Source organism: Pelodiscus sinensis, chromosome 3 (assembly GCF_049634645.1).
Source record: "Pelodiscus sinensis isolate JC-2024 chromosome 3, ASM4963464v1, whole genome shotgun sequence".
Lineage (NCBI taxonomy): Eukaryota > Metazoa > Chordata > Testudines > Trionychidae > Pelodiscus > Pelodiscus sinensis.
The window spans coordinates 67,500,251-67,526,790 of record NC_134713.1 but is presented as its reverse complement, the minus strand read 5'-3'; positions in this window follow the sequence as shown (position 1 = coordinate 67,526,790).

Genomic DNA, 26,540 nt, shown 5'->3' with positions numbered 1-26,540 from the left:
ATCACAACAAAAGAGCCTTTAATCTGACTCAAAATAAATGCTATTTTCAACCATAGTCTCAAAAGAGCATAACAAAAAATTATATATATAGTAGCCCAGTGTCTGTGAGCCTGTAATGCTGATGTAGACAGCCACGCCCCCTGTCCGTGTACGTCAGCGCCCCTCCCCCCTTCCCCTCTCTCCGTGGTGGCTCAGCTGAGTGGTGCGCCGCTCAGCTGGGCCTCAGCTGGGGATCAAGTGGCGGCAAGCGGTGGGGGAGCACAGGGCCGTGTACATCACTGTCCCCCTTCCCCTCCCGCTGTGGCGCTCAACTGAATTCTTCACCCCTCACCCGGGCCTCAGTGGGGGAGCCAGAAGCGAAAGGGGCCATTTGGGCTCCCCTGTGGTGGGAGGGAAAGGGGGCGGGACGATGATGTACACAGCCCTGCCCCCTGGCCATGTACATCACCGCCCCACCCCTTTCCCTCGTGGCAGCTGGGCTGAGCAGGCAGCACTCAGCTGAGCACCACGGTGGGAGGGAAGGGGAAGGGGAAGGGGAGAGAGACAGGAGGAGGAGAAGAAGAGAAAGGGAGAGTGAGAGGCAGGAGGCAGAGGAGAGCTGAGAGCGGGGGGGAGGCAGTAGGAGGAGAGAGAGAGAGAGAGATGGAGTGAGAGAGCTCAGGAGAGAAGACCTGAAAATCCCGTTTTATGACGGGCTAATTGGCTAGTTCTAAATAATAAGCATATATATATATATATATCTGTGTGTGTGTGTGTGTACACATATTAATTTAATTTATTTTACTTTCAAATTCCTACCTATACAGACTAAATCAACATTATTAACTTTTTTATTAAACTGCAACTTCAATAATAAAATGTTTACCAAAAAGATTGATTCATATATAACTTTTATTTTAAAAAGAAACTATAGGTGGGCAGCAGTTAAGGTTTCTGTGTAATTAGATAATTATTTCTTTATCCTTTATAAGAATAATGTGTTGGTTTATTATGTGGACATGTTAGATGAATGACGTCTTTAGATATTCATTGCCTTGCTTTCACCCTTTGTAGATTGACAAATGATACATTGTTACTATTTGGCAAGCTTTAGTGGGTGAGAGGGAATTATATAGATCTTGATGCAACAAAGCACTTAAACATGTGTTTTACTTCTATTGTCAATGGAAATGAAGTATAAACTTAAAGTTAAACAGGTACTTAAGTGATTTACTAAATCAAGACCACAGTACCCAATCTAAAGATGGGATTCCCTCTAAAGTATAGGTGGGGATTTGCCGCATTAAGCATTTCAGGAGTCTGTCAGTTTGGAGGACTTCAGCCAGTGGTACCAGAACTTTCCACTTCTGCACTGGGAGAATGAGGTAAATGGTAGCCCAGGGAAAGCCACACTTACCCTAGCATTCCCCTAGACCCAGAACTGCAGCAGAGGCCACCCACACGATTACTTTTTTGCCCAGGGCCGATTGGCTCTTTGCTCCAACACTAAAAGAATTGGGTTTGTTTAGTTTAGAAAAGAGAAGATTGAGGGGGGACATGATAGTAGTTTTCAGGTATCTAAAAGGTGTCATGAGGAGGAGGGATAAAACTTGTTCATCTTGGCCTCTGAGGATAGAGCAAGAAGCAATGGGCTTAAACTGCAGCACGGGAGGTTTAGGTTGGACATTAGGGAAAAGTTCCTAACTGTCAGGGTGGTTAAGCACTGGAATAAATTGCCTAGGGAAGTTGTGGAATCTCCATCTCTGGAGACATTTAAGAGTAGGTTAGATAAATGTCTGTCAGGGATGGTCTATTCAGTACTGGGTCCTGCCATGAGGGCAGGGGACTGGACTCGATGACCTCTTGAGGTCCCTTCCAGTTCTAGTATTCTATGATTCTATGATTCTTACCTTACCCTCCTCATGTTCTCACTCTCTACTTGTCCCTCCTCTCTTCTCTTTCCCTCCCTTATCCCTTCCTCCCTTTCCTTCTTTTTCTCTCCATTTTGCTGATCCCGCAACAATACAACGGGTATATCTACACTACAGTCTCTACAGCAGCACAGCTACACTTCTTCATCTGTGCCACTGTATTGCTGTCAAATAGTCACTTCCTATATATGCAGAAGGGCATATCTGCAGAATGAATGATGAGTGAAAAGTCAAGTTCTTGGTATGCAGCATAATGGATGGTTCGAATAGGAGAGGCAGACCCCACAGAGAACAGGTAGATGATATGGTAGATTGGTGCTGAGCTAGTCTACGGACACTAAGCTACTCCACATTGGACAGGGAAACATGGCAGGAAATAATGAGGGAGGCATTGGACATCAATGGGCGTTGAGCCCATGGTTGTTGATGATGATGATTTTACCATCAGTGTAGTTAATCTGCCTGTTCAAGAGATAGCAGGTATGTCCCTGGAAGAAATTCTTCTTCCAACCTCACCATGTCTACACCAAGAGTGAGGCTGACCTAACTACATTGAATAGGATGTAAAATTTTTCATAGCCCTGAGTGATATTGTTAGGGTGATTTAATTTTTAAGTGTAGACCAGGCCTCAATGTCTAGTATAATGTAGAAAAATATTCTCCATGAGATGAGAAGAAATCTTCTAAGCCTGTGTTGTCTCTTCACTGCAAAACTAACTGGCTCAAGTTGATAATGACTCTATTGGCTTTAAAAGAAAGAGTTATTTTGAAACTAAACGAGGATCAAAGCCTTTAAATGCCCCTGTCCTTGTGTTACCAAGGCTACACTAAACTAAGTGATCCCATCCTTGCTTTGCAAGGGGACAAGCCATATAGTACTTTCCTAAAGTGTACAGCCAAACCATACTGAGCACAATCACTGCCTCCCTTTTACGTGTGACTTGTTTTCAACCTGAAGTTAAAGTTCTACACACTCATAGAGTAGTGACAAAACTGCTTACGCTTATGCTTATGCTTATGCTTATGCTTATGCTTATGCAGAGTCTTATCGTGGTAGGCATTACACAAACTCAGTACGGGATGAATCCATGGCTACAACTCCTTAGAGGTTAGATGGACCAAGTGAAATGCCAAGATGCATGTTCAGCATTGTATCATCTCTTATGAGAGGGAGGGATTCTTTCAATGAAGATCAGGAAGGGCTCCTAAGAGAGGAACTGTGAGGGGAAAATCCTTTGCTACATGTGTAATTGTAAATGCCTCTCCTAACTTCAAACTCACATATTTGGCTCATGCTACACTCATTTCCCTTTATGTACATGCAGTTCAAGAAGAAGTAACTTATGATTAATTGGCCATTTGTGATAGAGTTTGGAGAAAACCTAATGGGCAGAGCACTGTTCTGCTAACCCTTTTCTGCCTCCATTGCTCTTGACAACAATGAGCAACTATGGAAATCTCAACAGCAGCTACATTGTGGCTGAGGAATGTACTGTGTAGCTGACTTTACCCTCCTTATAGCTCCTCAGCTATGTTTTGTGACATTTACATAAGGCCTTTTGTGAATTTCTCTTAAATATATTTTAAGTTCAGAAAACCTTGCTAGAAATACACAACAAAGATGCAGTACTAACACTTTTGGAGAATACAAAGGACATACCTTTGGGATGCCTGGGTTTCTTTCCTTTTTAAGGAAAGTGTTACACAGTACATCATTTTGGCTAGCATCATATTGGCTGTCTGTCAGACACTACCTTTTTTACGTGTCAACCCATCAAATTAATTGTTTTGTTTTGAATGTGAGTTGTGTGATATACTCCCCCTTCCCACATTTTAGCAGCTGATGAAGGAACTAGGGGTATGTCTACACTACCCCCCTAGTTCGAACTAGGGGGGTAATGTATGCATACCGAACTTACTAATGAAGCCCGGGATTTGAATTTCCCAGGCTTCATTAGCATAAAGCCGGTGCCGCCATTTTTAAAAGCCGGCTAGTGCGAACCCCGTGCACTATATTAGATATTTTGGACTAACAAGCCATTCCGAACTATCTGTACACCTCGTTCCACTAGGGGGGTAGTGTAGACATACGCTAGGTGTTTTGAAGAGAGAATGTATACATTTTTGAGAAGGACAAAATGAGAACTGGAAGAGTAATCATGTTTATAACCTTATTAAGTAAGTAAAACTGTACTGAAATGGTGAAGCAAGTAAAGGCAACTTGCCAACATACCACTCAGACATGGCAGTAAAGCTCTTAAAGCTTTGACAGATAATTTGGCACTAAGAAACTCTTGACAATTTAATATTTTTCTGTACTACAAAAATAGTATATATTTTGGCTTGTAATGCAGCATTAGGCATTTAAAACTCTCTTAGGCCAGGTCTATACTAGATCTGGCAGGTTGGCTTAAGGTACGCATTACCTGAAGCCATGCCTTGTTGGTGTCCGTACTGCAGGAGGCCAAGGGGAGCAAATGCTCCCATCGGCTTCCCTTACTCATTGCAAAAGGCGGAGTACTGGACGCCGGTGGGATCTGCCCTCCATGTTTGATTTATGGGGCTATACTGGACCAGCTAAATTGAACACCAGAAGATCAACCTCCAGAGCGTTGATCTTCTGGTAAGTATAGATGTGCCCTTAGTGAATTACACTGACTGTATTTGGTAAAATATACTTTTAGCCGTTATTTCTTCAAGAGGCTCCCTGTTATGCTAAAGTTGTGATGAAAATTATTGTTTACCTTTTTATATATTTATTAATGTTCAATGTATTTAATGTTGTGCTGGGGGGTGGACAGTTTTTTTTAACACACATATCAAATGCAATTCTGATGCATTACTGATAATTTTCTAACAAATATAACAAATCTTTCCTCACCTATGCTACGTTTACACTGTTAGTTTTTTTCAGAAGAGGAAATGTAAATTAAGTGCTCATTTGCAAATCTCACACTCTCATTTGCATATTCTCTTCCAATCCTTTTTGCGGAAGAGGTTTTTGCGAAAAAAAACCCTGCAGTGTAGATGGGGCCATTTTTTTGGAAAAAAACCTTTTGCTCTAGATCCCTTATTCCTCAAAAATGAGGTTTCCAGGATCTTGCGCAAATGGTTTTTTTTCCGAAAAATGGCCCCATCTACACTGCGGGTTTTTTCACAAAAACCTCTTCCGCAAAAAGAATCCGAAGAGAATATACAAATGAGAGTGTGAGATTTGCATTTCCTCTTCTGCAAAAAACAAACGATGTAGACGTAGCCCTAGACATTTCTAGATTGTCACTAGGCTGCCCAATATGATCACTCAAGATTTCACAGCAACAGCAGAGAGTACGCTCAGCCTTCTGCTTCAGCAGAACGGGCTTTGCCACTCGACTTGGCTTGATGTTCTCTCCCCTCTGCCCCTACTCCACTCAGACAGACTAGTTGGGAAGTAGATTTTTTTTATCAAATCCTTTAGTACTGTAGATTTGTGAAGTTTTCAAACTGCTCAGAATGATTTCATCAGACACATATTTTGTGTTTCTTCATGTACTGGACTGAAATTAAAATAACAGATCCCAAGATGAGAAAGGACCATTGTGAGTATTCTAGTAACTCCTGGATAACCCTGGCTATAAATCTTCTAGAAAATAATTCTAAGGGCCCATCTTAGAATCTTGATTTAAAATTTGTCAGTGATGGAGAATTCCTACAACCTTCCATAAATTGTTCCAGTGATTAATTGTCCTCATCATTAAAAATATACTACTTATTTCCAGTCTGAATTGGCCTAGAATTAACTTCTAGCTGTTGGATCATGTTATATCTTGATCTTCTAGATATTAAGCACAATATTCAATATTTGTTCTCCATGTAGGTACAAATAGACTCTAATCAAGTTATCCTTTTGCCTTTTATTTGTCAAGATAAACAGCTTGAAGCTCCTTTAGTCTATCTATAGGAAGCATATTTTTCAGTCCTTTCATCATACTCTTGGCTCTTCTCTGAGCCCTGTCCAACTTACCAACAAGCTTCTTGAACTGTGGGCACCATACCTAGGCAGTGATTGTGCCAGTGCCAAATACCAAAGTAAAATGATCTCTCCTATGCCAATGTTATATTTCCCTGTTTATGAATTCCAAGATCACATTAGCTTTTTTGACCACAGCATCACACTGGGAGCTCATGTTCAGCTAATTATATACCTTGATGCCTAAAATGTGGATTGCTTTTCACATTGGGCGTAAGCAAACCAGGGTACCCAACTATTAAAAAAAAGAAGAATCTGGAACAGCACAGACCTGTCAGGTTCACCTCATTCCTCAAGGAATCTATTTTGAAACACTTGGAAGAGAGGAAGGTGATTAGGTACAGTCAATGTAGATTCAGCAAGGGCAAGTCATGCCTGACCAACTTATTTGCTTTCTATGATGAGATAACTGACTTTGTCAATATGGGAAAAACAGTGGATGGAGTATGCCTTGACTTTAGAAAAGCTTTTGATTTGGTCTCCCATAAAGTATTAAAGCAATATGGATTGGATGAATAGACTATAAGGTAGATAGAAAGCTCACTAGATCCTCACTAGGCTCAAGAGGTGGTGATCAATGGCTTGATATCTAGTTGGTAGCCAATGGAATGAAGTGGTATCAAGTGGAATGCCCAGAATTCAGTACTGGTGCTGATTTTGTTGAACATCTTCATTAATTAATTCTAAGATGGAATGAACAACACCCTCAGAAAGTTTGTGGATGGCACTAAGCTGGAGGAGCAGGGGGAGAGATTGATATACTGGAGGGAAGCAATAAGGTCCAGAGTGACCTAGAAAAACTGTAGGATTGGGCCAAAAGAAATCTGATGAGGTTGAATAAGGACAAGTGCAAAGTCCTTCACTTAGGATAGAAGAATTCTATGCGCTACCACAAGCTGATGACTGATTGGCTAAATGACACATCTGCAGAAAGGACCTGCGGATTACAGTAGATGAGAGGCTGTCTATGAGTCAACAATGTGCTCTTGTATGAGCATTGCCAGCAGATCGAGGGAGGTGATTATTCCTCTCTGTTCGGCATGGGTGAGGCCAAATCTAGAGCATTTTATCCAGGTTTACATCCCTCCCCCCACCAATTACAAATAGGCTGCGAACAAATTAGAGAGCGTCTAGAAGAGGGCAACAAAAATTATTAGGGGGGGAGTGGAGTTTATGACGTATGAGAAGAGGTTGTGGGAACTAGGCTTATTTAGTCTGCAGAAAAGAAGAATGAGGGAGTATTTGATAGCAGCCTTCAACTACCTGAAGGGGCATTCCAAAGAGCATGGAGATAGAATATTCTCAGTGGTGGCAGATGACAGAACAAGAAGCACAGATCTCAAGTTGCAGTGGGAGAGGTCTAGTTTGGACTCTAGGAAAAACTATTTCACTTGGATGGTGGTTAAGCACTGGAAGGGGTTGCCTAGAGGTGTTAGAATAATCTTTCTTAGAGGTTTTTAAGACCAGGCTTGACAAAGACCTGGCGGGGATGATTTAGATGGTTTTGGTCCTGCTTTGAACAGAGGGTTGGACTAGATAACCTCCTGAGGTCTCTTCCAACTCAAGCTTTCTATGGTTCTTTAAGAGTTTTAATATAGTTAAATGTAAATATATACATATTAGAACAAAGAACAGAGGCCATGCGTATAGGATGGCATCCTGGGAAACAGTAACTCTGGAAAAAATGGGAAGGGGGGGTAGATGAGCAGCTGAATATGAGTGTTTTCAGTGCAATGTTGTGGCCAAAAGGGCTAATGTGATCCTTCTAGTGGAGCAGAACCTCCACTAGGGAAAAAAACATATTCTGTATTGTGTACTTGTGCAACTACTGGTGGAATACTGTGTCTAGTTCTGAGACCCACAGATTAAGAAATATGTTGATAAATTATAAAAGGCTCAGAGTGGAGAATGAATAAAGGATTAGGAGCATGCCTTATAGATAGAATCCAGGAGCACTATCTTTTCTAGTTTGGCAAAGAGGAATGAAGAGTGACTTTATTATAGCCTACTAGGGAGGGTTGTGTCCCCTGCTCACTATGCTTGACAACCCACCTCTCAGCCAGGGAGAGTTTGGGGCCGAGGTCATCCCGGCTCCAGCTCTTCCCCCCTGGCCACCAGGGAAAGTCTGAGGCCATCCTGGCTTGGCTCTCAGGCCCATCCCCACTCAGCTTCAGCTCTTGGGCCACCTCTGCCCCTCCCAGTCCCTTGCATCCCCCCGCCCCCAGTCCCTTGAATCATAGAGCTGGAAGAGACCTCAGGAGGTCATCAAGTCCAGCTCCCTGCCCAAGGCAGGACCAATCCCAACTAAACCAACTCAGCCAGGGCTTTGTCAAGCTGAGTCCCACTGGACGGGACCAGGCTGGGGCTGGGCCAAGGTCCGACCAGGCCCAGCTCTCCCCTGGCCACTGGGAGGATTGCTCAGTATTTTTTTAGTTTTCACTAAGCTAATTCATGATAAAATGTATCAACTGTTAGATCATTTAAGAAGGGGGGAGGGGGGAATTGTGACATTTTATCTTATTTCCATCTTCATTTATTTATTTCTTTTTAAGTAATATATTTCATGATGCCTACTTTTCTGAATTTTAGCCAGAAACTTATATTTCATTAGCATAATTCTTGCAATTTATTTTAGTAACCTTAAACTGAATATAGGGACATTATAATAAAAAAGCAAAAAGTGAAGAAGTGGGAAAGAACAGTTAGTAATATTTAGGCCTCTTTGAATACACAACCGCTTTTCTGAAAGAAACTTGGGTTTACATTGCTATCTTCATTTGAAGATATCTGCTCTGGGAAACATACATTTATAATGAACCAAGAAAAGAAAAGAGAGATAACAAACCTGGAATCATTATGCTCATGGACAAATTGATAGGTACAGAAGCCCAAATAAAGTTATCAGGAAAGATCTAAAGTGTGTGTTCAACTATAGTTCTATTATATCAAACAGGAAAGCAACAAAATTGTTTCTGGAAAACCTTGTAGTAACAAATACAAACAAAAGAGAAGCATAAAATTGATAAGAAAATAGAACTGGGTTGATTAGATCAATTCTATTAAAAGCTCTGAAAGACAATAAATGATTCAGTAGAGGTAATCTGCAGTTTGGGTTTACTCAGTAAGCCACTGGAGGCCTTTGTCAAAAGATTTTGACAAGCTAATTAAAAAAGACTGTTATGCAACACAGACTATTTACCTTTGTGAAATGAATCAACCCATCTTCAAGTTTCTACATGCATATTTTCCACTCAGCAGTGTCACAGTGACCTTTCCTGATACTATTAATAGACTCCTCCTTCATCATGATAGCTTCTGAATAATACACTATTTGAATAATGTACATTTTTAGAGATGTTTGTGTGAAAGAATACACATTTGGGGAAGTTGTTATATGCTGAAATCCAATTACTGCACATCTGTAGTATGTTCACTATATACTCTGATTCTGTTTCTCCCTCAGGAAAAAGGATTAAGTTGTTCATTTCTCAATATTCTCACTCGTATTTCTAACATTTTTACATATGACCCAAAAATGTACCCTGAAAACAAATAAAAGCCTTGATACATATTTAACACCACAAGTTACATTATTAGTGTATTTTATTTAGGACAAGTCTGAAATGTTCAGATAATATCTATTTGCTGATTAGAGCTGGTAGTGATTATGTTGTTTTCTTAGTACGTAACTGAGGAATTGGTAAGGAATCTAATTCAGATTTTAGGCCAAATCTCAAACTACCTGTTCTTAAATTATAAAGGATTTGAATTGTCTCCCTGCCCTTGCTGAAATTCATCTTAGTACCCTAATAGTGTATAGCTTTGATTGTGAATGATTGTTGCCTTTTAGTTCTATCAATAGATCTGTTGGTTTTAGAGGGAGCAAGAGCATTTGGGGGCTTTGCTGAGCAATGCCTAATTCGTACATATCACGTACAATAAAAAAATAAACCTTCTGTCCTGCTGATCATCTAAATTGCTTACATGACTTCTCAAGCTTTTGGGGATTCAGTCCCTGAATTGACACTATTAGATTGTTCTGCTTATACTTTAGGTAGGCTCTAAGCAGAAGATATGGCTTTTAGTCCCAAACCTGACTTTTTCAGTTAAATGATTTACTCAAGGTTATCTTTCTGCACCTCAGTTTCTCCTTCTGTAGAAATAGGATAATGATATTGACCTTTCTAAAGCACTTTGAATTCTGTATAGATGAAGCACTATGGAAATGCTAGGACAAATTCTGGCAGGAACCTGAGTGTGATGCCCTTCCACCCATTCCTGATGGGTACACACTTAAACTACAAAAGCAGTCAATGAGTGCCAATATCATGGTCAACATCAATGCCAGCAAAGCCTTCCAAACATATTCCATTCTTAAAAGAGTAGGCACAATTTATACAAGAGGATGTGCAACAGTATGTCCATTCCTGTGTCAAAGAGCATGCATGCATAGACACATATACATTATGAACTACAGTCTTGTTCTTTTGGACACATGCTCCCTGTTGCTTCTGCTGAGGACAGAGAAGGTTTGTAATAGGGCCAGCCAGCTTATACTAGACACACTTATTCCAGAATTTCAGGTCCAATATGTGAAGTACCAGCTAGATTTTATCTGTAAGTATAATTAATAAGCTAGTTTATGGGGTTTTAGGGAACATCAGTGTATGAAAAGTATTTTTTTTAGTCTCAAATTGGACTGATATGGCTGGGGCTGATCGTTTGTTAATCATACTGAAAGGGGCAAACTAATTAGCTGATGCTACTTACTATAGCTGATCTTCTTCTGGAAGTTTCTTTAATGTTCATAACTGCTAGATTTAGCTTCTTCCTAAATGAAATCTATATTCTTTCAGTAAACAGTCTTTTATACATCCTAAAAAAGCAATCAAAGCACATGCAATTATTATAACAGCAATCATGACAGCACCATAAGTCTTGGGACATTGCATCATGGCATGTGTGTATTAGTGATTATGATAATTTCACCCTGTTGTGTTTTTATTAATTCACTGTTTGTGAATGTGTTTTCATTGATTTTTCTACATTTACATATCTAAAGGAAACACTTCTCTGCTTAGGACCATGATATTTTAGGCAATTTATCAGTGTAGTCATCCTGGTTAATTCAAGTTGATTAGATCTGGGCTAGTTTAACATTCAGTGATAGCTTTTTTTGTACTAATTCCAGAAAGTCCTCAAACAATGTCATTGTCTTTTTAAACCCATCTGTGCTTTTTGGATGCAATCAGAACTTAGAGAGGTTTAGATTTCCATTTTGCAATCTGTGGGGCCTATTCGCAAATAATTGACATATGTTTTTATTTTCAGTTTTTGTTGACTGGCATTTTATTGGTATTTAAAATATGTTTAACACATTTTATTATACCTAAGCTAGGACATTCTTATCAAAGTGAGACATCACAAACTGATATGCAGCATTGTGAACAGCAAAAATCATCAGCATTCTTTGCACTCCTTCACCAAGCAAGGAAAAACAAATAAAAACCTGCATAGTATTCTCATAGCAGAGTCTGTTCTCCCCTTGATAGGTGCATGTACCTCATATTAATGCTAAATAGGGTAATGCCCCTTTGGTAAGCTCAGAATATATTCCCAGAATAGAACTTCACTTCACCAGATAACTGGGTGAGGGAAAGGAGTGGAGAATAAAATTTGGGGAAGTTTATTTATGAATATAGGAGTCCTTGGGTTATGTTACCCAATTTTCAATCAATCTTGTATTCTGCATCTGCCAGTAGTCAAGTATTTCAGAGGGTCAAGGAAAAATTAACCAGTACTTCCTACTCAATTTATGTATACCCGAGTTCAGTAAAACATCCCTGTTCTTCAAAGCCCTTGATTTTAACAGGAGTTAAAATTTTTCTTGCTGACTACAAATGGGTTAACACAAGTGCTAAAGTATTTTCACTGTATTAGAGTCCTAACCAGATGTGTGTTATTTAGGTAGAAAGGAAATCAGCTTACACATAAAAGCATAAAGTTTGGTGCACTTTTTCTTTCTCTTTTAAGCTATAGATAGAAATGGACATAAAATTATCTACCGCTTTTAAAACTTCAGTCATAATATTTGTCCCAATGATTTGCTATGGCAGTGAATTTCTCTGGCTGACCACTGCCTAAAATGTCTCTCTTTTAATTATATTCCATTTTATTGCACTTTAGCTACACTAAATTATATGACTGTGTAAAATGAGCTCTTTAGGTATCATGTAATTTGTGCTATGCCACAGGATAAAAAAAGACTTCTCAGTTTTGAATTTTCATACCTCTATAACTCAATTCCATTTTACAGTAAATAATGTTGGGCATTGAAATTTCTCTTCAAATGTTAGCTCTGCCTTATGGATAACCAAACTTTTCCATTGCCCTCTTCAAGAAATTTTCAGGTCACCACTAGATATTTTTAGCAACTAAATTGAACACAGCACTTCCACTCAGGGATATGGACTGTTTTCATTTTGATAACTATATAAATTAACAAGTAATTATTTAAAAAGCCATTTATACCATGGAAGGATTCCCTTCTTCATCTTTCTTAGACATAGATAAATTTGTACCTCAAGAGACTTAATAGTGTTTATTTATAAAATTGCAAGGTACAGAGGCCACCAAATCAAAACCAACTTGTATAAAATATTTTAATAACCACAGTGTTTTTTTCCTGTGATCAAGTATGTGGCCTCTATATACAAATTTCACTTTTAACCTTTCCAAATTTCAATTTTTTCATCTCCTAATCCTGAGCACTTCTGACCATTTTGTTTCTCACAGGTAATTGTTCATAAATGACTTATCCAGCAGCTGAAAAATCCCACCCTTAAAATCAGTGGGAGATTTGGTAGTGAACAGCATCTTAAGGTCCATAGTCTTCAGCCAATGCTGATGTAAAATCTATAGTGCTAGAATTTGTGAGACTGATGAGCATGAGTCAATGGGAGCAGAGGACATTCATATGCGAAGCTCAACATTTTGCTGGATTAATCATTAAGGTCCTGATCCTGTGAAGAGTCACAGATTTCTGCATGCTGTGAGTAGACCCATTTTAGTCAATGGTCTTGCTCACATGCAACCCAGAAGGGTAATGTTCTGACTACAGTGAGAATATGCTTTGAAAATAGCACCAAGGATTTCTATATAACTTGTAGAAAGGGAAACAGTGTCTGAAGTTTTGTGAGAAGGGACAGCTCAGTCATTCTTAACTACACTTATGTCAGATTTTTGTCCCTCTCTTCTAAAATGGTGCTTCTGAAAATAGCTTTTTGATTCCAAGGCTCACTCCATTTTGATGATGATCCATTAGTACTCCCCCATCGGAATTCGATCCTTCTGTGCCACACGGTTGTAGCATGGTGGCAGGAAAAAGGGGATGAGCTGAAGTTCAAGTGCCCCCTCCCCAGATGTTGACTCAGCTGCTGAGGGTGCAGGTGGATGGGGCTTTGTCCTTGTCCTATTGTGCCTGAGTCTGCTCCCCAGCACAGTTGGGCTGCTGAGGGAGGCTGTGCAGCAGCTGCCTGTGAGAATCAGGCTTAGCAGCCTGTCCCATCTGCTTCTCACCTGGCTGCTGGGGACAGGGGCCAAGCAAAGCAGAAACCCACATCTAGCCTGCCATGTTTCCAGCTTGCTTAGTCTGACACCAGGAATTGAGAAAAATTGGGAGATGCACAGAGCTTCTCCCATCACAGGTAACTCTGGTGGGGTGAGGACACCACATGGTGCCAGGCTGTCTGTGGGAGTGGGGAGGGGGGGAAACCTGCCGACTCCGGTGCTGGAACAGCTGGCAGTGGCCCCTCCGGTGCGCCCGGGTCAGGACCCTCCGGTCCCGGCTCGCTGCCTCCCGGGCTGGTGAGGACCGCCCCACCCCCCAGGAGTTGGTTGAGGGTGGGGAAGTAGTGGCAGGTGGCATCCCCTCCTGCGGCGTCGCCCCTACTGGCCCTGGCATATGCCTGCCGCAGCTCTTTGACTTTCAGGTGCACCACCTGTGTCCCTTTTGGGCCATGGTGGGCGCTATGTGGCCATAGATGGCTGCGTTCCTTCTCCTAGTGTGGAGATTGTGTACATTGGGGGCCTGCCCCCAAACCTCAATGAGGTCCATGACCTCTGCACTAGTCCAGGAGGGCGCGCACTGTCTACGGCCCCTGGCTGGCCCCTGGGTGCTGGGGGACTAGGCGGAGGACGGCTGGCTGTTACTGGCTGCCTGGCTCATCCTGGGGCCACTGGGTCAGGGGCAGAGACTGCTGGCAGGGCTGGCTCTGGCAAGTGCCAGAGTCTACCCATTTAAGGGCCCCGGGGCTGGGGGAGAGGAGAGGACTTTTCCTGGTTTGGCCCAGAGTGGCCACCAGGGGGAACCTGGGAAGGGCTAGACTCCAGCTAGTTCGAATTAAGCACTCCACTATTTAGAATTAAATTCAAAATAGCAGTTTGTATGTATAGCCGCTATTAAAGTTAATTCAAATTAACAGCTGTTAGTTCAAATTAACTTTCTAGTGTAGACATACCCTCAGATCTGCTGGTAGTTCCTTGACACGAGTCTGGCTGCCTTACTGGCTCCTCCTGCTAGCATGCTCCTTTTTCCTCCCCTGCTTTGGGAAGAAAGCAGAGTGCCAGTGCCTCTGTGAGTGGAGGGAAGCCATCTAGGGCTTTTTGTGACCCCGCCCATTCACTATTGAGAGAAGGAGAAGGGACAAGTCTTGTGGGGCTTCTGTCTGAGCCATTTCCCTCAGAGTGGGAGGATGCCACCTTCACATTCTGCTCTAGGAGAAGATGGGAAAGTTGCTCAGGGCTTATTGTCTCCATGTTCTCTGCCAGGAACAAAGGAGAAGCTTTTGGGAATTCTTGCCTCAGCTCCCAGCAGAAAGCAGTGTCCAGCCCAGCTCTCCCGTGGAAAGAGACCTTTATTTAGGCGGCTTTTTAAGATAGTGCCTAGGAGACAACAGAGAACACTGCACATACTTAGAACAAAATACAGTCCTTGCTCCAAAGAGATTACAATCTAAACAGACAAGATGGACATTGGGTGGAGAAAAAGGGATAGCACACACCAGCCGAACATACAGTATGGTGGCAGCAACCATTAATGTTAGTTCTGCCATTTTTTTAGCTTTCTTTTATTTAAATCCTTTGCATGAGGTTATGTAGGAAAGGGGATTAGCAAGACAGAAAGACAAAGAAAATGTGGTGGGAGAAGATAGGAAACCATGAGAGTGGGAGGTAGAAAGGGGCATGGAGCAAATAGCTAATCAGCACAGAATGGTGGAATGTGCAGAATAAAAAAAAGTTAAAAAGCAGTCTGACATTACTGTGTCATTGGCTCCCTGCTTGAACTGCTGTCCACAGCTTTTTGCTGTGCTAGCTGCAGTCTGGCTGGGTTATTACTTCAGTTTCTTTCTCAAAAGCTACAGGGCAGCTGGGAGGAAATATGTCACACATAGATTCTAGTGTCCTCAGAGAAGGTCTTATCCTGGACAGTTCTCAGTTGGGGTGAATGTTGCCCCCAGCTGGGCCCATTATACTCCCTGCCTTGCCCTCTCTTCCAATGCAGAAGTGCCCATCAATTTGCTTGGGAGCTGTACCCACTTCTAGTCTGTTTACTCATATAAACCTCACAAGTGGAAACATACTAAATTATTTGCTGCAAATTAGTCTCTCAGCTCTAGTTACTATTGAATCTAATAATAATAAAAAAGATAAAAACTCCCTTGGGAAAATAACTACCTAGAACCTCAGGCTCAGGGTGCAGCTGTGGTCCCCTGGTTTGCTTGGATCTAGCCCCCGAGGCTCAGGACTCCCCTCACGCCCAGCTTTGGAGAGCCAGCACTGGCATTCCAGTCCCTCTCCCCCTGCTGTCCCACCATGGGGCTGGACCATTCAGAACCTACTAGCCTGGGCTCCCCTATGCTCTGGTGTGCAAGGGAAATGTGGGGAGTATCTTTCTCCTTCTCCATGCCAGTGAGGTTTTGTTTGTTTGTTTTGCTTTTCACTTGTGTGTGGCCCCTGACTGATTTTTCTGTGGGTTGGTCAGCAGCCCCAGCCCAAAAAAGGTTTCCCACACCAGGCCTAGAGATTCTCAGGGCCAAACAATATCCTTGCACTAGGTTTTTATTGGAAATTCCCTCACTATTTTACCTAGTTGAGATTGTGTCCTGAACACCTTCAAAACTTTAATGGAGCAGAGAAAAATGTTTTATACCCTAGCTTTAGCTTTATACCCTAACACATGCAATACAGTTGACAGCCTCTTTCATTCCCCTCTGATTAACTTTAGCGCCATATGCTGTCAGAACAGTAAATTCTGCCTGGAAATGGGGCTGGGCCAAAGTTGCAGGTTTTCTTACCCAAATATGTACCATGGACAATGTTATGTACTGAGGACTAGTTTTATGAGTATGACACCTCATTAAAGATTATTAGTATCACAGAAAAATAAAATAAAGGCATGCGGTTCTTTTGGATGTTATAAAGGAAGAGTGGGAGTTGCATCCTTTTATAGTAGACGTGTATTTATCTATGTCTATCAGATAAACACAGAAAAAATTGGGTTTAATTTTAAGGCCATTTACGTGTGTTCAAATTCCTGTCTGAAGAAGTCAGTCATCTTTGGTACAACTTTTCATTCCTCTAGCACTAATAAGGAAAGAGCATTTTTTTTCTGCTTAGTATGCCATATAAAGATTAATGATATTTTCTGTATTATAAACCTTTAAATATGTCCCCTGCTTTGTTGACATAGAAACTGCCATTTTGTTGATCAGTTCAATGCAGAGTGTTATAGTGAGTCACTGTGTTTTCTCTCCCTTGGAGATTTTGTAGTTGTTTTCCTTTAACCACAAATATGTTTGTGAGTTGTATATAGGAAACCTCTACATGTACTAATCAGCTCTATTAAATACAGTGGGATTTTTATTAAGAAAGAGCTCTTTATGAGTTTTATGAAGTTTTATGAAGTTTTATGAAGGAGTCACTTTCAATTGAGTCTCTCAAGAACAGTGCCTTCTCAGTGCCTTCTCAGTGCCTCGCTTTGTTTTGTTGTGTTTATCGTGAAGTGATACAGAAGCTGGGAAAAACATATATTTAATATTTTAAAATGTTATTTCATTAAAATTCACAGACGGTGATACCCTGCAAATGCACAAATGTTATGCTTTAAAATGCTTCACAGTTTGTGCAGGAGTGAACATTTCATAATTGATTAGAAAGAGCATAGCTATTAAGAAAAGAATAAATGTCTGTTGTATTGTTGAGTATATTTACTGGGATGACTGTCCTTCTGTAAATTCTGTTAGGCAATGTATATCCCAAGGTGTTATGTGTCATCTGTTAGTAGTTGGCAACACAATTTTATTGTTTGATCTTGTCTAGGGTATTTTCAAAGAAAGTAAAATAAATTACAGTGATATCTCTATAAAATAGTGACAATCCTATGTCTGTGGGGGCTACAGAGAGATATTTTTGAAAGTGCTGGAGATGAATTTGTCATTGTAAGTGAAAAGTCTATCTTTTTGTCAGTGCCCTTAATACACCTGAGAAATAGTTCATAAGCTTATCATTGGACTCTCAGGTAATGGGAAACCACTTTTAAAACTCACAAAACCTTTTATCAGCAATTACATTTCAATCAATTTATGATAAAAAGTTATTTTTGAGTTCTGATTGATGCTTTTGTTTCACTATATGATAATCTATGTTAGATAGAAGATGAACTAATCTGAAAAGTTCAGGTCTCTCTCTAAATGGGGGGACCCATTGACAGTGGATATTTATTACCAATTCATTTTTTATCCAAGCCTTACAAAGTTGTTTTTAGTTTTAGTCTCTGCCCTCTCTGAATTTTACCTTTTGTAGTTTTTCTCACAAGTGCAGCATCTGCCACTCTTTCCCCTCTAGAGCTCATGGGGGGCTGGGAAATGTGACTCAGAACATCTCATGGAACAGACAAAAAAGCCCAAGTCAGAACTGGGCCAAGAACCCCTTCCCCTCCCCAGATAGCTATCTGAACAAGCAAACAGACCCATGAGCACATGGTCAAGATCAGATGTTATGTTAAGGCTAAAGAAAAGAGTTCACAGGAGAACAAGGGGGCACTCTCATACAGATAAGGACAAGTCATATATGTCTAAGACTTGTCCTATAGAGAAGGAATGTCTTCCCAACCCCAACAAAGCATGCATGGTTTCCTTATAGAGGTGCAATCCAAGATCTGACCTTTCATTTTATCAAATTATTCCACGAGAAAACAAATGAGTCTCTCCATTCCCTCAAAAATTTTAGACAAATGCTTCACTTGCTGGGCACTGAAACCCCTCCACACTTCTCCAAGAGGAAGCATTATAGACAAGTATAAAAGGCAAGAATACCTCCCCTGCCCTTGCATACGCAATGTCTTCAGGAGCCTTCATGCAGGACACAGAAAATATATATACCCAAGAACCCAGCCTATGCAACAAACGCCGCCACTTTGTTCTCTACTCCCCAGGTAAAGAATTTCTTTGGATGGAACTGTTAACAGCCATATCCCTTTACTGATATCACTTCATTCCCCTAATAACATGTTTGGAGGCTGCCTTATTCAATTTGTCAGACTGGGGGGCCCTATCTACAGACAAATGGGTATTAGAGGTTATCTGTAGTGGCTATTTAATCAAGTTTTTGACAACTACTTCCCATAATCCCCCTCTTCAGGGATCACTGTCATGAGGAGATTTATAATAGGTGGTTGAACTCCCTGCTCCTCGCAGAGTCATAAAAATGGTTCCATTTCAACACCACATGAAGGGATTCGATTCACTATATCTCCCAATACCCAAGAAGAATGGAGAATTGATTGCAATTCTCAACACACTTCAGTTAAATTTATCTGAATACTAAAATTCCATGGCATATCATTGCCATCAATAATTTTTTCAGTGGCAGAGGTCATATGATTCCTATCCCCCAACATGAAAGGAACATGTTTTCATATAGTTATCCATCCATCTCACAGAAGGTTCATCCGATTCCTTTTTTTGACCAAAACCTTTATCAATGCAGGGTCCTTCCTTTTGGTCTGGTCACAGCACCCAGAATGTTTATAAAGGTCTTTCAGTTTATACTCTTAAGACTGAAGAACTTTATCCTGATCACTTTTTAGACCATTTAACCTCCCCTTTCTTTAACTAGCACTAAATTCGTTGACAATACCATATGTATTGATTTTACCATACTACACTCTAAAATGTGGTTCTTAAAACAGGACAAAACTTAAGTGAGTACCTCTTCCTTTTAATTCAGCTGTCACTGTTTATCTGGCAAACAGCATTTGGGAGGTAATAATAGAATACTAGGATGGAAGGGACCTTGAGAGGTCATCAAGTCCAGTCCCCTGCCCTCGTGGCAGGACCACTGTCTAGACCAGTGGTCTCCAACCTTTTTACACCCAAGATCACTTTTTAAATGACAGAACAAGCCAAGATCTACTGCCCCACCCCTTCCTTGAAGCCCCGCTCCTTCCTTGAAGCCCCGCCCCTTCTTTGAAGCCCCACCCTCTCTATTCTCCTCCTCTCCATCACTTGCTATCCCCAGTCCTTATAATGCTGCTTTTCCCCCCCAATTCTTCTGTAGGAAGAAGTTTTCCAACATTTGATCTGTCTAGACTGGACCAAATGTCAGAAAAAACCCTTCTTTTGGAAGCCCTCTTATTCCTCATGGAAAGATGAATATAGGAGTGACTGAAAGATCATGTTTGCTCTTCCACTAAAAGAAGTAGAAGAACAAACGCATCCCTGGATGCAGAAGAGTTTTTCTGGGATATCTCCGGAAACCTGAAAAACTCCTGCAGTCTAGACATACCCTCGCTGGGTTAAAACAGGATGTGTAGGCTCTGGGGTGGGAATGAGGGATTTGGGTGTGGGAAGGGGTGAGAGGTGCAAGCTCTGGGAGGAAATCTGGATGCAGGAGGAGGTGGATAAGGGAACGCTGGCTCAGGAAGGGGGCTCCAGGCCAGGCAATGTTGGGGTCAGATGTAGGGTTAGGGTACTAAGTAAGCCACAGACTTCTGAATGTGAGGGTTCAGGAATTTGGGGTTGAGGTATGTGAGGGGCTCAGGGCAGGGGGTTCCAGTGTATGATAGGCTCAGATGTAGGGTCTGGGGGAAAGGGCAGTTCAGGAGTGTTATGATGCTGTGGCCAAATGGGGGCTTGACCCCAATTGGAGATTTGTTGGCCAGGCTTCATTTTCAAATAAAATACTATGTCAAATACAAAAAGTTTCTGAGTGTCTTTATTTCTGAGAAGGGCAGGGAATCTGTTTTGAGTCAGGGGTCACTGACCAACAGAAAAGTTAGTTGGGGCCACACAAGTGAGATGCAAAAAAACTCTCCTCCAACCCCACCTCCCCAGCTTCACTAATGTGGCTCCAACTGTATTGGTGGGAGCAGGGGACATAGTACAGGGGAAGGGTGCTAGTGGGTGCTTTGGCAGGTGACAGGGTGCCAGTGGGGACAGAGTTCTGTGACAGGGGATGGGAGAGGAGACAGGAGAGGGGACAGGGTGCTGGGAGGACAGGGGACAGGGTGGGGAGAGGTTTCTGAGGCTGGGGAGAGGGAGCTGGGGGGTGGGGAGAGGGAACAGAGGGCTGGGGATCAGGAAGAGGGGGCTGGGAAATGGGGAGAGGGAACAGGGTGCCAGGAGGACAGGGGACAGGTTGCCAGTGGGGACAGGTTTCTGCAGCTGGGGACACAGGAGAGGGAATATGGGAGAGGGGGGCAGTGGAGACAGAGAGTCCCCTGCACCCGCCTCCTCCTAGGATTCCCCCCCCCCCAAGGGAAGCCAGCGCATGCCTCCCGCAACACAGCCAAACCGCCGCAGGCACCTGCCTCAGAGCCAAACCCCTCTCCCAGGGTCCAGCCAAACCCCCATGGGCGCCTGCACTGGGGCCAAACTCCCCTCCCGTGGTTCAGCCAAACCCCCGCGCGTGACTGCCCCGGGGCCAAACCCGGGGCCAACCCCAGCTCCCTCGGCGGAGGGAAACCCCTGCTGTCTACTAACCCCTCCTGCGGTACAGGGAAGCCGCTGCACTCCTCCTCCAGGGCCGACACCCAGTCCCGCAGCACGCCACAGAGCTGTGGGAGGGGAGTAGCCAGTGCACTTCCAGAACCCCTGGAAGTGGCATGAAGCTGCAGGCAGGCAGGACTTCCATCCACCCCACAGGAAGCTGGCACTATGCTGGAGGTAAGTAGTGGGGCTTCTCATGGGTGGAGGGAAAATGGGGGGTGGAGGGGCCCAAATGCCTCACGATCGACTGGTTGAGGCCTCGTGATCAACAAGTCAATTGCGATTGACTGGTTGGTGACCACGGGTCTAGACAGTCCCTGATAGACATTTATCTAACCTACTCTTAAATATCTCCAGAGATGGAGATTCCACAATCACTCTAGGCAATTTATTCCAGGGTTTAACCACCCTGACAGTTAGGAACTTTTTCCTAATGTCCAACCTTCTTTGGAGCAGTTTGAGCTCATTGCTTCTTGTTCTATCTTCAGAGGCCATCCTTCTTCCTCCTCCTTGTGACACCTTTTAGATACCAGAAGGAATGGGAGAAGCTGCAGGATAGGGAAAGACTATCTAGGAACATTTTTGTTATCAAGATCGAGACTGTGGATTTTAGAGCTCTACAAGTAGCTGACTTTTAAATAGTAAGCAAAGCTTAAAGTTACCTACAGAAGAGATACTGCTCTGCTCTAATGAAACTTACTGTAGGGGCTGCTTCTGTGAGAGTTAAACTCCTGCTGTGAGAATATGAGCATGATATGAAGATTGCCTGGTTGAGCCCAAAGAGACTGTCAACCAATTTTCAATCTACTTTAGCACTGATGGAGTTCTAAAGTGTACATAAAAATGTAATAATTAGTTACAGAAATGACACAGTATCATCAGATGACATAAGGAAAATTGTGCCAGAGTGGAACAATTCTGACACAAGGGAGCTGGATTTAATACTCCTGAGCTTTCAGATGATTCATCCAAAGGAGGTATCATCGTCCCGGATAAAAACTGATCAAAATGCACCACCTACATGAGACTAATTTGTATGTCTGTTGTTCACAATACTGGGCTTGACTTGGTTAGCTTCAGCTCCTGAAGCATAGTTAAGGATTAGAACTGCTTGCTCTGTTTTTGATTGTTTGTTTGTGTTAATAAAATCAGGTGACTGGCTTCTTTCACAATTTTCCCTCTTCATGTCAGTCTTTCCTCACCTATGATTTCCTTAATAGTTTTGTAAATCAAAACAAGCAACACAACTGATGTCCAAACAATAAAGTACTGGTCTTGTCTCTGTAGTGTTATGTTATTTGTTTTGGTAGGAGAATAAGAAATAATTTAAAATAATTAATTACTTTAGGATCAGATGATCATGCTTGTGAACAGAGATGGTTGAACTATTCATCGCAAACCATCTACTAGACGAATTACCCCTCCCAACTTTTGTGTTTTCCAATTGTTCATTAACAGACTTTGATTTTTACAGATTTGTTCATTAAGCATAATTGTTTGAATATCTGACTAGTTCCTGAAAAATGATGAAGCATAGCAGAATATTTTACTTTAATAGCAACTTAGTGTGACAGAAATTCTTTAAAAAACCTATTCCATATTTTTAAAATCTGTTGCATTTGTAAAATCAATATTTAAATAGTGTGTAATGGATTACAGCATTTTCTTAAGATTTAAAACCATGTGTTAGGGTAGTTTTATTATCAAAGAGTTTCAGAGAAGCATATTTCCTTTGTGAACTTTATATTTAACAATCTCTAAAAAAAAAAAAAAATTAGGAGTAATGTATGGACCTGATCTTGCAAATAGTTTTGTATGTCCTTAACCTTGGCATATACATAAATGTTTGCAGGATCAGGAACTAAATCAAAAGCAAGGATTTCTCACTGTCCCATCCTCAAAATATGTATATTTACTTTTTTTAAAGAGAATAATCTGAAAAAAAATACAATGATATATACAGGCAGTCCCCGACTTACGCGGATCCGACTTACGTCGGATCCGCACTTACGAACAGAGCTTTCTCGCCCCGGAAGTCGGGGCGAGAAAGCCCCGTTCGTAAGCTGCTCCGGTGCCCCTGGTCTGCTGGAGACCGTCTCCAGCAGACCAGGGGCACCGGGCGGGTTCCCGCGCTTCTGAGGCTTTGCCAGAGCAAAGCCTCAGAAGCGCGGGAACCGCTGCTGCTGCCCCTTGAGACCCGGTGCCTGTGGTCTGCTGGGGACTGTCCCCAGCAGACCACAGGCACCCAGACTGGAGCGGCAGCAGCGGCGGTTCCCCGCGCCTCTGAGGCTTTGCTCTGGCAAAGCCTCAGAGGCGCGGGACCCCCCGCGGCTGCGGCTTCAGTCCGGGTGCCTGTGGTCTGCTGGGGGCCGTCCCCAGCAGACCACAGGCACCCAGACTGAAGCCGCAGCCGTGGCGGGGTCCCTCGCCTCTGAGGCTTTGCCAGAGCAAAGCCTCAGAGGCGCGGCACCCCGCTGCCGCTGCGGCTCTGCTCCCCGTGTCCCTGGTCTGCTGGGGGGGGGGCGCAGCTAGTGTGCTCCCCCCCCCCCAGCAGACCAGGCTTTTGTTTTGGACTCTGGGGCAGAGCAGCTGGGGCACTGCCGATTGGTCCTGCAGCGCCCGTGGGCACTACTGGACCAACCCGGCAGCACCCCAGCTGCTCTGCCCCAGGTCCTGATTCAGCCGCTGCTGGTCAGTTTCAACAGCGGCTGAATCAGGACGTCTGGGGCAGAGCAGATGGGGTGCTGCTGGGTTGGTCCAGTAGCACCCCAGCTGCTCTGCCCCAGGCGTCCCCAAGTCAGCTTCTGCTGAAACTGACCAGCGCTGACTACAGGAAGCCCGAGGCAGAGTTGCTCTGCCCCGGGCTTCCTGGAATCAGCTGCTGATCAGTTTCAGCAGCAGCTGACTTGGGGACGCCTGGGGTTCTTAAGTTGATTCTGTATGTAAGTCAGAACTGGCGGTCAGTTTCAGCAGTGTCTGAATCTGGACGCCAGTTCCGACTTACATACAGATTCAACTTAAGAACAAACCTACAGTCCCTATCTTGTACGTAACCCGGGGACTGCCTGTAGTGGTTTACTGGAGGATATAGCATTACATAGAACTGGGAGTCACGGTCATTTTAAGTACTAAAATTATAGCCAGGTGAAAGGAAATAATGTCTAAGCTATCTCAGGACCCAGCTAAGAGAAGTTTGGATTTGTGTGTAGTATGTTGGATTAAGTAAAAGGTGCAGATAATTTTTACCGTGTGCATTGTTCACTGTGAAAAAATATAGGTGCCATGTTATAAAACTTATGCATTATCCTTTGTTTTGCACTTATGAGTATTTGCATAACTTTGCTATGCTACTGGATTTATCCTATGATAGAGGTTTGCCTTCTGATGTTCTACATTCGCAGTGGCTGTGTCTAGACTGCACCGCTTTTGCGGAAAAGGGATGCAGATTAGACAAAGCGCAATTGCAAATGAAGCGGGGATTTAAATCTTCCCCGCTTCATTTGCATGAACATGGCTGCTGCTTTTTACCGGCTCAGGGCTTTGCCAGCAAAAAGCGCCTTCTAGACATGGATCTTTCGGAAAATAAAGCCTTTTCCGAAAGATCCCTTATTCCTGATTTTAAGAGGAATAAGGGATCTTTCGGAAAAGGCTTTATTTTCCGAAAGATCCCCGTCTAGACTGGTGCTTTTTGCCGGCAAAGCCCCGAGCCGGAAAAAAGCGGCAGCTATCTTCATGCCAATAAAGCAAGGAAGATTTAAATCCCCGCTTCATTTGCAATTGCGCTATGTCTAATCTGCATCCCTTTTCTGCAAAAGGGGTGCAGTCTAGACACACCCAGTGTGTGGCAAGGGCTCTCTGTTGCTTTCTTTCTTCTATTTTCCCCAGTGCTTCTTTCTGTAAACATTCCTGGTCATTATCTGTGATTGATTGCAGTCACAGAAGACCCCTTAAGATTGTTCCTCCGTGTGTTGATCATTCCACTGACACTCATCTTCATGTTCTCTGGGTTTCCTCGCCACCTTGTCCTGCTGGGCCAGATCCTCTGGGCTCCCCCAGATAACATACAGAGTTGGGGTTACTGACTCCCTGCAAAACAATGCAGTCACTGAACCAATTCCACATATTTTCATAAAACATATGGAATGTCATGTCTCACCACATTTAATATTGCAGCAATATGACATTAGCAGATTTTTAATAAGGCAGGTGTTATTAAATTAATCTTTCCCTTTTTTATCTAGATTGACACATGCAGGTTTATGTTACAAATGTACTTGCACATATAGCAACATTCCAGTCCTTTAAAGGTAATGTGGACTAGACTATGTGCACTGGAACTTAGGTGGGAGGTGGTTCTAACCGCAGGTACCACTTGTCACTTTGTTAGATCAGGCCTCAAATGAACACACTGTTTATGGTCATAACTTACATTGGCACACAAAATATAAGCAACTGAGATGTAATTTTCCCTAAAGAGAAATGATCAAGCAAATACCTTTTGCAGATTAAAGTAATATCTAAAATGTCCCCTGGCATTTTTTGTCTCAGCACTGTCCACCAGGATTTGGCTACACTGAGATATTTATTTGTTCCCTGAGTCAAATTAAAAACTCAGGTTTGAAAATGTTGGGCAATATAATAGCAAAAAAATTGTGTGTATAGAGTGTGGGTAGCTCTCATCCAGAGAATGGATTCCTTCTCCTGCAAAATGCATGGGTTTCCATACAGAAAGGTTATTTCTGTCCCTTTTCATTTTCAACCTCAGAAGAAAAATGTAATCAGCATTACAAGGTCACACAAACAAAGCACTTTCAAACAGATAAATCTTCATTAAAGCTTTAGATTTAATCTGAAAATATGGCAAGTGCATTGTTAGAAATTAATTTCGTCTATGGCATTTCTGAATATAAGGAATCTTCAGCCTGCTCACCGGCACTGCAGCAATTATTTTTCCTCCATTCTAATAAGTAATTTCCCCTAGAAATCTAATATCAAAACAAAATGCCAAAATCTTGTAGGACAATGGCTTGTTCCTTTTTTTTCTCTCATCAAACTTTTCTGTTTATATGTGATATACCAAGATAAATGGTCAGATACAGTATATTATCAATTTGCTGAAATGAGGGTGTATATGTTTAGCATCCTACTGTAAATGGGAAGTACATATGTAAAATATGCTATGTGTAGAGCAGAGACTGTTTTATATATGATGCATTCTAGGTGGGGAATTCAATTCATTCCATTTCCTTGCAACACAGAATAATGAAAAAGTAATTCACAAAATATATGATTCTAGAAAAAAGGGTGTTTCAAGAAAGATACATTTACGTTGAAATAACTTTGAATTCCTTTTCATTCTATTTTAATCAGAATGTATCATTATTAAAACTTTCAAAAATAGAAGCATTATTCATATACTATGGAATGCCCCTTGTCCTTTATTTTAAATGTTGGCTAATATTTCAGAGGTAGGTGTTTAAAATTGTTGCATTAGAATAAAAGTTTTCAAAGGTTGAAGAAGTGAATTCCAACTTAGCTCCCACTTAATAATGGTAGGAGCTAATTTCTCAGGTC